This window comes from Accipiter gentilis, chromosome 23 (genome assembly GCF_929443795.1).
Source record: "Accipiter gentilis chromosome 23, bAccGen1.1, whole genome shotgun sequence".
Classification (NCBI taxonomy): domain Eukaryota; kingdom Metazoa; phylum Chordata; class Aves; order Accipitriformes; family Accipitridae; genus Astur; species Astur gentilis.
The window spans coordinates 1,480,690-1,490,047 of NC_064902.1; positions in this window are offsets into that span (position 1 = coordinate 1,480,690).

The following is a 9,358-nucleotide window of genomic DNA, read 5'->3' on the forward strand; positions in this document are numbered from 1 at the left end:
TTAACATAGAGCCAGATGCTTTCTTCTCCAGTAGAGATTTACATCCCATGATGGAGCTGAACCCAGTGGTTTTATCTTTTCCCCTCATTTCAGTGCAACTGTGGAATTTCTCAGAATACTAACTTTTCTCAGAAATGTCTGTAGCTTTAATAGGTAACGTTTCTCTCAAAAATACATGTGGGGTATGCCTTCCTGTTCACACTTATGTCCAGCAGTAACATTTGGGGAGCTCCTTGGGGTCTGAGTTCATGGACAAGAAAGGGAAGGATGAAGATTACTCTTAAAATAATTTTAAAAGATATTCTGAAAAGCATAAATGGAGCCACTTGGACCAGCTCTCTAACTGCCATTTGCCCTTCTGCAAGCTTTCCCCAGTGAAGATTAGGCTACCCTGAAAAACTGATGAGAATTCACAGCAGGAGTGTTTGACAGCAGCTTCCACTGCTGAGTGAATGTGCTTCCAAGGGTGGTGGCTGGGACCTGGGCAAAGGGAGGAAGCACTCATGACACAGCAGGTCTCCAACAGTCCAGTAGATCTGGTTTCATAAGACAAGTAGTCAGGGAAGTCAAATACACCCTGCCTTCTGCTGGCACTTCTGTCCCTCCCAGTGTCCCGAATTTGGAACTAGCCTCAGCAAGGGGATAAATGCTTGCTGTTCTGATGATACTGTCTACCAGCTCATGTTAAACACATCTTACAGGCTGAATGAGCTGTAGAACAGAAAACCTTTAAGAGAGAGTAAATCAGTCAAAATTAAAACCAGCACAGACTAGAACGAATGAAACGGTATTTTTACCCAGGGACAATGTGACAATGGGCAAGCCCCATCTGTAAAGCAGGCTTTGGCAATAAACAGATACCAGTGCTACTGCTTACAAGGGGATGGTCTGCAGTGTGTTATTTCCACTGAGAAAAAAAAACAGAAGGGGATCTTGGGGGAGGGGCTAAACCACTGTATTATGAAGAGAGAGTAAAACAATAATATTATGGAAATGTACGGCAAAGAGAAATTAAATTACACTAATGCAATAAAGGAAATTGAATTAATTGTTTACAACTGGTTATGATTTATTTTTAATGATACAAAAGACAATGATCTTGAATGGAGCATACAATCCCATATATATATCAATGTCCAAGTCCTTTTCACACCCTTTCCTATATTTATAATTAAGAAGGAAGTCTTCTGATGACGTGCCTCAGGAAGAATGAGAAATTACTTAGGTAAGTTAAAACGCAGTTTCAAGTCCTCCTGGAAAATGAATTATGATCAGAGGTCACATTCATCAGTTGGTCTGAACAGAATGAGAGAAATTCTTTGGACATATTATCCATGTGTAAATTAGCCATGTTTATGTGTAATGAACATACAGCATATAAATAGTAGGTGACTTAAGATGGTGGGTTTCCTATGAACTGCTTTTACACAGGTACTGTGAAGTTGCTTTTAAAGATAGTGTCAGTTTTTGGTTCCTTCGTAAGCAGAGATCCTAAAATAAGAGTATGGCCACACAGAGTGGTGGCTTTATGTTAATGAAATTAGAGTCTTTAGGCGTTGAACAGCATCTTCAAATATAAATAAAAAATTAGTACTGGCCCTGATGCTGACCTGAGTGAGGTCAGCAGAATAACTGGCTGAATGCTGTATGCATGCAAATCTCCACCTGATCTAAACACAACTGCACTTACCTAGGAGCAACCTCTGACAGCTCGTGGCTCCTCATTAACAAGATCTGAATGTGGAGCATGCACATAATTATCACAGCTGTGTACACAGTGTAGGTAGGTAGAAGGCTAAATTGTCATTTAACTGAAACACTCTAAAGCACTTTAAAGCTGCCATAGTGGCACCCAAACTTCACTGTCACTGCTGCTGTGGGTCACTATAAGTCATTATAAGAAACGGTATGATTAACTTCTCTGTTTTCATCTCTTAACCTTGTACAAAGACTTTGCAACCCGAATTTTTTACAATCTGTTTTCATTTTACTTCTTGGATAATGAATCTTTTACCTGTGTGAAGAATTTTCTTTGCTGCTTTTAATGCATGCTAAATTTTGTAACTACTTAAAGTCTTTTTGAGGACTACACTTTTCTGAATGAGAACACAGCCACTGTGGGAAGGTTGCTTCCTCGCATGATGAGTAGCTTTAATTCTCTAAATGAGCGTCATCTTGGAAAACATGACAAAACTAGATTGACCTTGAGAGTGTACATTCCTAACCTTCCCTTTTTCACACACAGCTCTAAGGATCTGTTCACTTTTTTTCCTAGCCTCTGAGATCTGCCTTTCTCCTGCAGCCACAAAATAAATTATGGTACTATATACCATGGAATATAGTACCATGGAATATGGTAACTATACAATATGGTATCTATTGTTTCTACATATCATATAACTATTTTGTTCCATATTTGTCTAGAGTTTTGTTCCTCGTGTACTCAGCTTGCATTTATCCATAAGAGATAACCATTTGCCTTATGTAACAGGTCCTGCAACTCTCACTCTGGTAAAAGGCAACAGGACAGTAATATTTTGACAAACCAAGAGAGTGCGACTGAATGAGCAAATTGCTGGGAGCAGGTGGACCAGAACTTCCCTCTTTTTTTTTTTGCCAGATTGTAAGGTACTGCTTTTGACTAGTCCAACCTGAAATGGCCTGGGACTGACCCACCTGAGGTACTGCTTTTCTCCTTACAGCTTCTTGCCAGAGTTGCTGAACCCTCTGATTATAAAAAAGCAAGGAATGGGTGTTCTTTGGGTGGACTCCAGGATGCTGGAAGTCGTTCTTTATCTTGGCCCACACAACTGAATTTGTTGCCCTGCTAGGTGTACTGGGAATAAAAAGGTTTGAAGCAGGTCCAGTTCTGCCTCCCGCAAAGATCCAGAGAAAAAAAGGCCTGAAGAGTCTGAGCTGTCATCATTCACCCACTCCAACCCAGGCTTAACAATACCATTTTGTAAAATAAGCACTAAGTGGGAAGGGCAGGCACTGGCAGGGTGGGTTCATGCAGCAGGGCACTGGCAGTCGGGAACAGAGCCCAGCACCTCTCCCAGGTCAATAAGCTACTCGTAAGACTAAGATAGCAGGCATTAATGAACTGAACAGTACCAGCAAGCTTCTGTTTGTGTAGTTATTGCTGAATCTGATGATCTGAACCATTTGAAACCTGGAATAGCTTTGAACTTGTATCATTTTGAACAGACAGATTTTTTACTTGGTATGAATCTGAGCGAGTAAAGATTGCATAAACGCTGAAGGAATTGGGTACATGCAATTGGCTGGGTGTCACCGAGACTGTGCAGCTTGTCTGGGTTTGCCTGTCTCAGAGTGACTTTGAAACCTCTGACGTGACTAGATGTAATCTGGCTTGTTCTGGTGACGCATGCTCACAGGTCACATCTTGCGCATAAAACAAGGTGACAGTTTTAGGGAAGCAGGATGTATCAGTTATCCCAAATCAGCGGATTTCATTTTTAAGTTTATAGTGAAAGTTTCCTTTAGAAATATCTCCTTTTTCCCCTCACTATTTTCATTTGTTGGTAAAAAAATTATGTGCTAGGGTCAGCGGTGTACTTGGCACATGCTTGTCCCAAGGAAAAGGATGAAGCAATTATACAAGCAGCCTCGCAGCATGGAAAGTACCAGATTACAGCCCAATTCTGACAAGACCTGTGCAGCCATATTCCTCCGAGTCAAGCATCAATATGGCCAGAATCATTTATGCTAAATTTACACTACCTATAATCAACACTACAGCATTAAAAGCATGGCTAAGGTTGAAAAGTGCTCCAGAAATACCAAATGCCTCAATCCAAGTCAATGTGTCGTGGCAGATGTTGCCCAAGCCAAGGGGAAGAGATCCAACTAATTTTGGTGGGGTTTTGAGGCGCTTGGTGGTGCGACAGCATATGACTCCCACTGGCTTTGCCCACTCCCCTCAGGGCAGGATGGTATGCCCTGGCATACCTTCCCTCATATCTGTTAGCCTAGAATCTCTTTTAACCATTCAGAAGATAAATTTTTAGCACCTTTTCTTTAAGCTCTCGGCTGCCCAGAGCCCTCTCTCTCCCGCTGCTCAGCATGGCCTGCCCGTCACACAGTGCTGGCCCCCGTTTCCCCTCCTCAACCCACCAACATTTGGCCGTTACCTCACGTGCTTCCAGATGGGGCCTCTCACGTCGCATCCCGGCTTCCCTCAGTCGCTCTCCACAGCTCCGTACCAGCCCCTGCCACGTCTCGTACCCCCCACCCCAGCCCCATGCTGGGCAGGGACCCTTTGCTGAACAGCCCGGAGGAGGCCTGTCCCACACCGAGGGGGACGTGCCCCGCTGATGGGGACCCACTGCCCCACACTTGGGGGGAGCAGACGACACCCCACACCGAGGGGGACACCCCCCACCGAGGAGGGGACCCCGCACACCACCCCGAGGGGGAAAGCACGGCCCTGCCCCGAGGGCCCAGGCCTCGCCTGCTCCGCACCAGCTGCCCCTCTCCACAGGGCCGCCCGCCGGCATGCCTTTCGGGAAGGATTCAGGGGACGGTACCGAACATACCAACCGGCCCAGCGCATCCCACCCACTGGATCTGCCTCACCCCTTCCTCAGCCCTCCTCCTCGCCCCGTGAGGGACTGCAGGCCCAGCCCAAGCCTGGCCATGGCCAGGCCCCCCTCCTCTCACACCCCGCCGCCATTTTTCTGTGCTGGTTCTTCAGCCCTTCAAACTCCAACCCCATCCTGGGGGGCTATTTTGCCTCAGTTTCCTCACAAAAAAAGTTGAAAACCCCAGAAAGTGTCCAACAAAACCGACAAAAAAACCACAAACAAAACAAAAAAAATCAATCAAAAGAGCCAAAACAAACACCAAAACTCCCCCCAAAAACCTATTACAGCAAAATGCATGTTTTGAATGTTTAAAATCACAGACTTCGGATAAATACGATATTCTGTTCCTTCCCCTTAAAAATCTACAAAAGGTGAGTCATGTGAATGGCAGGCAGGCTACCTGTCCTCATCACTGGTAGGGATTTACTGAGAAAACCCTGCGAGGACTTTATGACTTTTGCAGAAGATACAGAAAGTATCAGCTATATGCCATAACAGTAGAAACCACTAGATGTCATTGTTGGTACATAAAAAGCAAAAAATTGCCAGTTACTATTTTAGCTGTAAACGCATTATTGTTTTAAGAAAAAGTTACTGCCCATACGTGGCAACATTATTAGATATGAGTGGCTTACCAAGGACATTTCTCCATCCAGGAGTCCTGACCACACCAATGTTTTTGCCACCTCTGAACTCTGCAGAGGTCTGGGAGCAAAGGCAAAAAATACTTTTCAGTATTTCTGGACTGGCTTAGCTGAATGTGTTCTGGCAAGACTGAAATTGTCACTCAGACTTTAGATGGAGTTGGTCATCAGGTAAAAAAGAAACTTGTCTTCTTGGGCCTTGAAATCCCAAGTATCAGGTACTCAAGAGCAGGTTGCGTCCCTTTCCCCAGCTGGGGCACTGTGACACCTAACCTCCCCCTCCTGCCATCCTAATAAAACATTTTTTTTCATTTGTTTAAATGAGGGTAAGCACATTTCCCCCCAGGGATATATGCTACATCAGGGATGCTGAGGAAATTATTTTTTATTTCTTCTTTGCTAGAGTACAGCTGAGGAAAGGGACACTTGCAGAAACAAGTTTTCAAAGAAAGCCCAAAACTAAATGGCACCATCTGTCCCCCAAGGAGCAGAGAAGGAAAAAAAAAAGGGGGGGGGGGGCAGGGTGGGGAGGCAGGAATTAAAAAAAAAGGGGGGGGGCATTTCAGGGATAAAATGAGATGGGTACTTGGATACTGCTGAGCAGAGGAGGCAGGTGAAGGAGCAAAAGCAAAGTAATACATGCTGGCAGCTCCTCTGATGTTTTGACGTTGGAAGCAGGGATAAGATTGCACTTGAAGTACTTCATGACAGTGAAATGACCCAAGTAGTAACGGTTAAGATTGGCATCTGAGCAAGATAAGAATCTACCACCTGGGAGAGAGACGTGCATCTGGAAACTAGATGTGCTTAGAAAGAGGAAGAGGGACAGGATGACTCCTCTATCTTCCTGATGAACAATGTGAGGAAATGGAGCAGTGATGGTGAAGGGCAGTGCCAGAGCTTGTGGGGATGGGCAGCTCACAGGAGACCAAAGCACAGACCATAGTACAGAGAGGCTGAAGGAAGCGGACGTCACCTCAGGACTGTCTACACAGAGGAAAAAAAGTGTGAGTCAAAATATGATGATGAAAAAAGCAGGCAGGTGCTTTCCTTCACATAGAGGAGTTTCCTTCACACAGAGGAGTGGAAAACAGGAGATTATGCCCACAAAAGGGGCATTTTCCCACACAACTAAAGTGTTCACAGTTACAAGTGTCCCAAACCCCAAAAGCTAAACTGTGACTGACTGTGAATAACTCCATCTAACAAAAGGCACAGTACCATTTGGGGTAACAGGTCTGCAGTTTCTACATAAGAAGGTCCCAAACTGGTTTTAGTTCTCAAGCATGGGGGGCATCCCTGAAGCAATGAAAGTCCATGGGCATCATCTGGAAGAGATTCTGTGAGTGGTTAAAGCAATGTGCACCTAATAAGAACCCAAAGCAAAATATTCCTATTAATTGGAGAAAATATTTTAAAATCCATGCTACAGAAAGGGAGCAAAGACCTTTTTTATATTCATTTACCTCAATAATTCACATTAGTGGAACTACAGTGATATAAAATTTTTAAAGAGAGAATTGGCCTTGTATTTTGGCAACTTTTTTTCTTTAAGTTAGTTTTTTATGGCTTGGCTAATTGTTCTGCTTCCTATTCCCCCCTGAAAAATCCTGATTGGCTTCACATTAATTTGCTGAAAGCTAGAAAGCTGGTAAAAATGTAATTTTACCCTTGCTAACAGCTGGAGAACAAAAATCAATTTCAGTAGCTTGCTGAGTAATGAAATTAGAGGACTCACAACTGACAGAAACCTCACATGACTTAGTTGAAGGGCAGCACCATCACTTTCATTTAACCCTCTGATGCAGACACCCTTCAGACACAGCTCAGAAGGCAGCACTAGGCATATCATCTTAATCTTAAAGGATGTTTATATATTAAAAGAAGATGCAATGGTAGATCACAGAAAGCCTGGTTTGAACTAAATTATAAGCTAATGCACAAAAGAAGATACTCGATAAGCTCTAATACCTGTACATGTAAATAAGCCATCTGCACAGCTCAAACCTACTCTAGGAGTAGGAAAGATTCACTGGGAGAGTTAGTTGTACTCACCAGTGTCAACTATTAAGCTGGGAAGCTGCCAGAGCTGAGTTAGCCATTTTTAAAGTTAGTGCCTGTGTTTCATTTTTACTCAGATTCTTTAAGAAGTAATTGGACAACCTGCACCATCATTAGCCAGAGTTCAGTTCTGCTGTATATCTTCCTGGAAGAAGCTCCAAAGGGATGCTCCTCTACAAGACAACTGACTTCAGTGAAACAACTCTCATAGTCACCTTCCAGCTATTTCTGGACTTCCCGTGGCTGCTGACCTACCACCCTCCATAAAGTTCATGAGAAAAAAAGCTGAATTGGCTATTCAGCAGTCATCACGCTTCTGAAATTAAGATTTGTCTGCAGTCACCCAGGGCTATAAACAGGCAATGGGTGAAAATAACCCACTGAGATAAGACAGACCTGTGTCCATCACTGATTAGAGAACCATTTTTCTAAAAACAGACCCATGTTTTGCAGGTATTAGTTGACTGATGTTGCTGCTACCAGGTACATGTAATTCCTCTGTGAATAGGGAAGGCTGGTCTTTAGACCTGTAATCGCCATTTTGCAAAACTGTAAGCTGAGCTGAGGGCTCTTTAAATGTGTGGCCTAGAAAGTCTAGGCCACATGTGTGCCTTTGGATTTGTTATTGTACTATTTATTTGGCACACCCGCTTTCATCCAGAGGATCCTAAAGCGTTTGCAAGGATGAGCTGAATGAAAGTCTCAACTCTCTGAGATGGGCAGATAGGTAACAAACCTGGGGAGACCTGCAGGACTGAGAGGAAACTGGCAATGCCTCCAGCTCACAGGGAAACAACCCTGCCATGTGCTTCTCCTTTACTGTATGATCCTAGTTATTTGGAAAAGCAGAAGAATACAGAAGATTTTACCCCTAATGAAACACAGAAACTGCGATTCTCTCCCACTACCCACCTCCTCCTCCTCTCTTGGGTGCAGGTTATACCTGGCCCTGTGCGCTGCTGCTCACTTTCCAAGCACGTTGGAAGTCAGAGCAGTAAGATATGCCAGTCAGAGGAAAGAATGCGGTCTGGGCTCTGCTTGGTTAGAAGGACTTCATATTTTTCAGAGACTGTAAGAATGTTTTTGAGACACTACAGGTGCTGGACGGTGCAGGCGGCAGTGCCTGAGACATCCTGACTAGGCCTTGCTTGCAAGGGAGCTGTGCTCAACATCTCTATGAAAAGAGCCAGTGCCTTTAAAAGCGTCTCAAGTACAATTCACTGGAAAAAGGATGCTGAAAATAATTAGTGACTTGAACTTTCATGCCATGGAAATTAACTGAGCTTTAAAAAGAACTGGCATATTTAATACCTTAAAGAGACACTACATAAAATGGCTGCTGTTAAGGCTATGCCCTATGTTACAAGCATTTGCCCTTTCCTTTCATGATATCCTTCCACATAATAAAGAATAAAGGAACATGCAAAGATCATTTTTTCTTCAGCAAAGAAACCCTTTAGGGGCAGCACCAAGCACAATGGTGCCCCTTCTTACTTTTCCTCCACAACCACCACAACAATTCAGCTAGCACAGATGACAAAACATGCTACTCTGCTGTTGGTAACAGCAAGATTACTAATGTAGGGGTTAGTTTTATTTTACACCCACCCCTCCCAACATGATCTGCCACATACTTGGTAATACTGTTTTTACAGATGCTTTATTTTGTACTTAAAACTGACTACAGTAAAATGTGATATTCTGGTTGGCAGCCTCTTGAGAAATAAGGAGGAAGGAACTGATATTTTATAAAAAAATGAAGTGACATAAATGCAGAAAGGAACACTGAAAGATGATGGCTTTAATTACGTTTATTATTCTCCTGGTTGCATAGAGGGAGAGGTTCAAGGACTGGCTTAGAGATTAGAAAATCTGATATTGGAAAGTGGCTGATGAATTCATTATTTTTTAAAGCGGGTTCTGAGTTTGAACTAGACTGCTTTATATGGCAGGTTATTCATTTATCACCAACATACAAGAACCTCCTTTTACATCACCAGTTAGTGATGTTGGCAAGATGTGTACTGAGAGACATGTTTCTTGCAG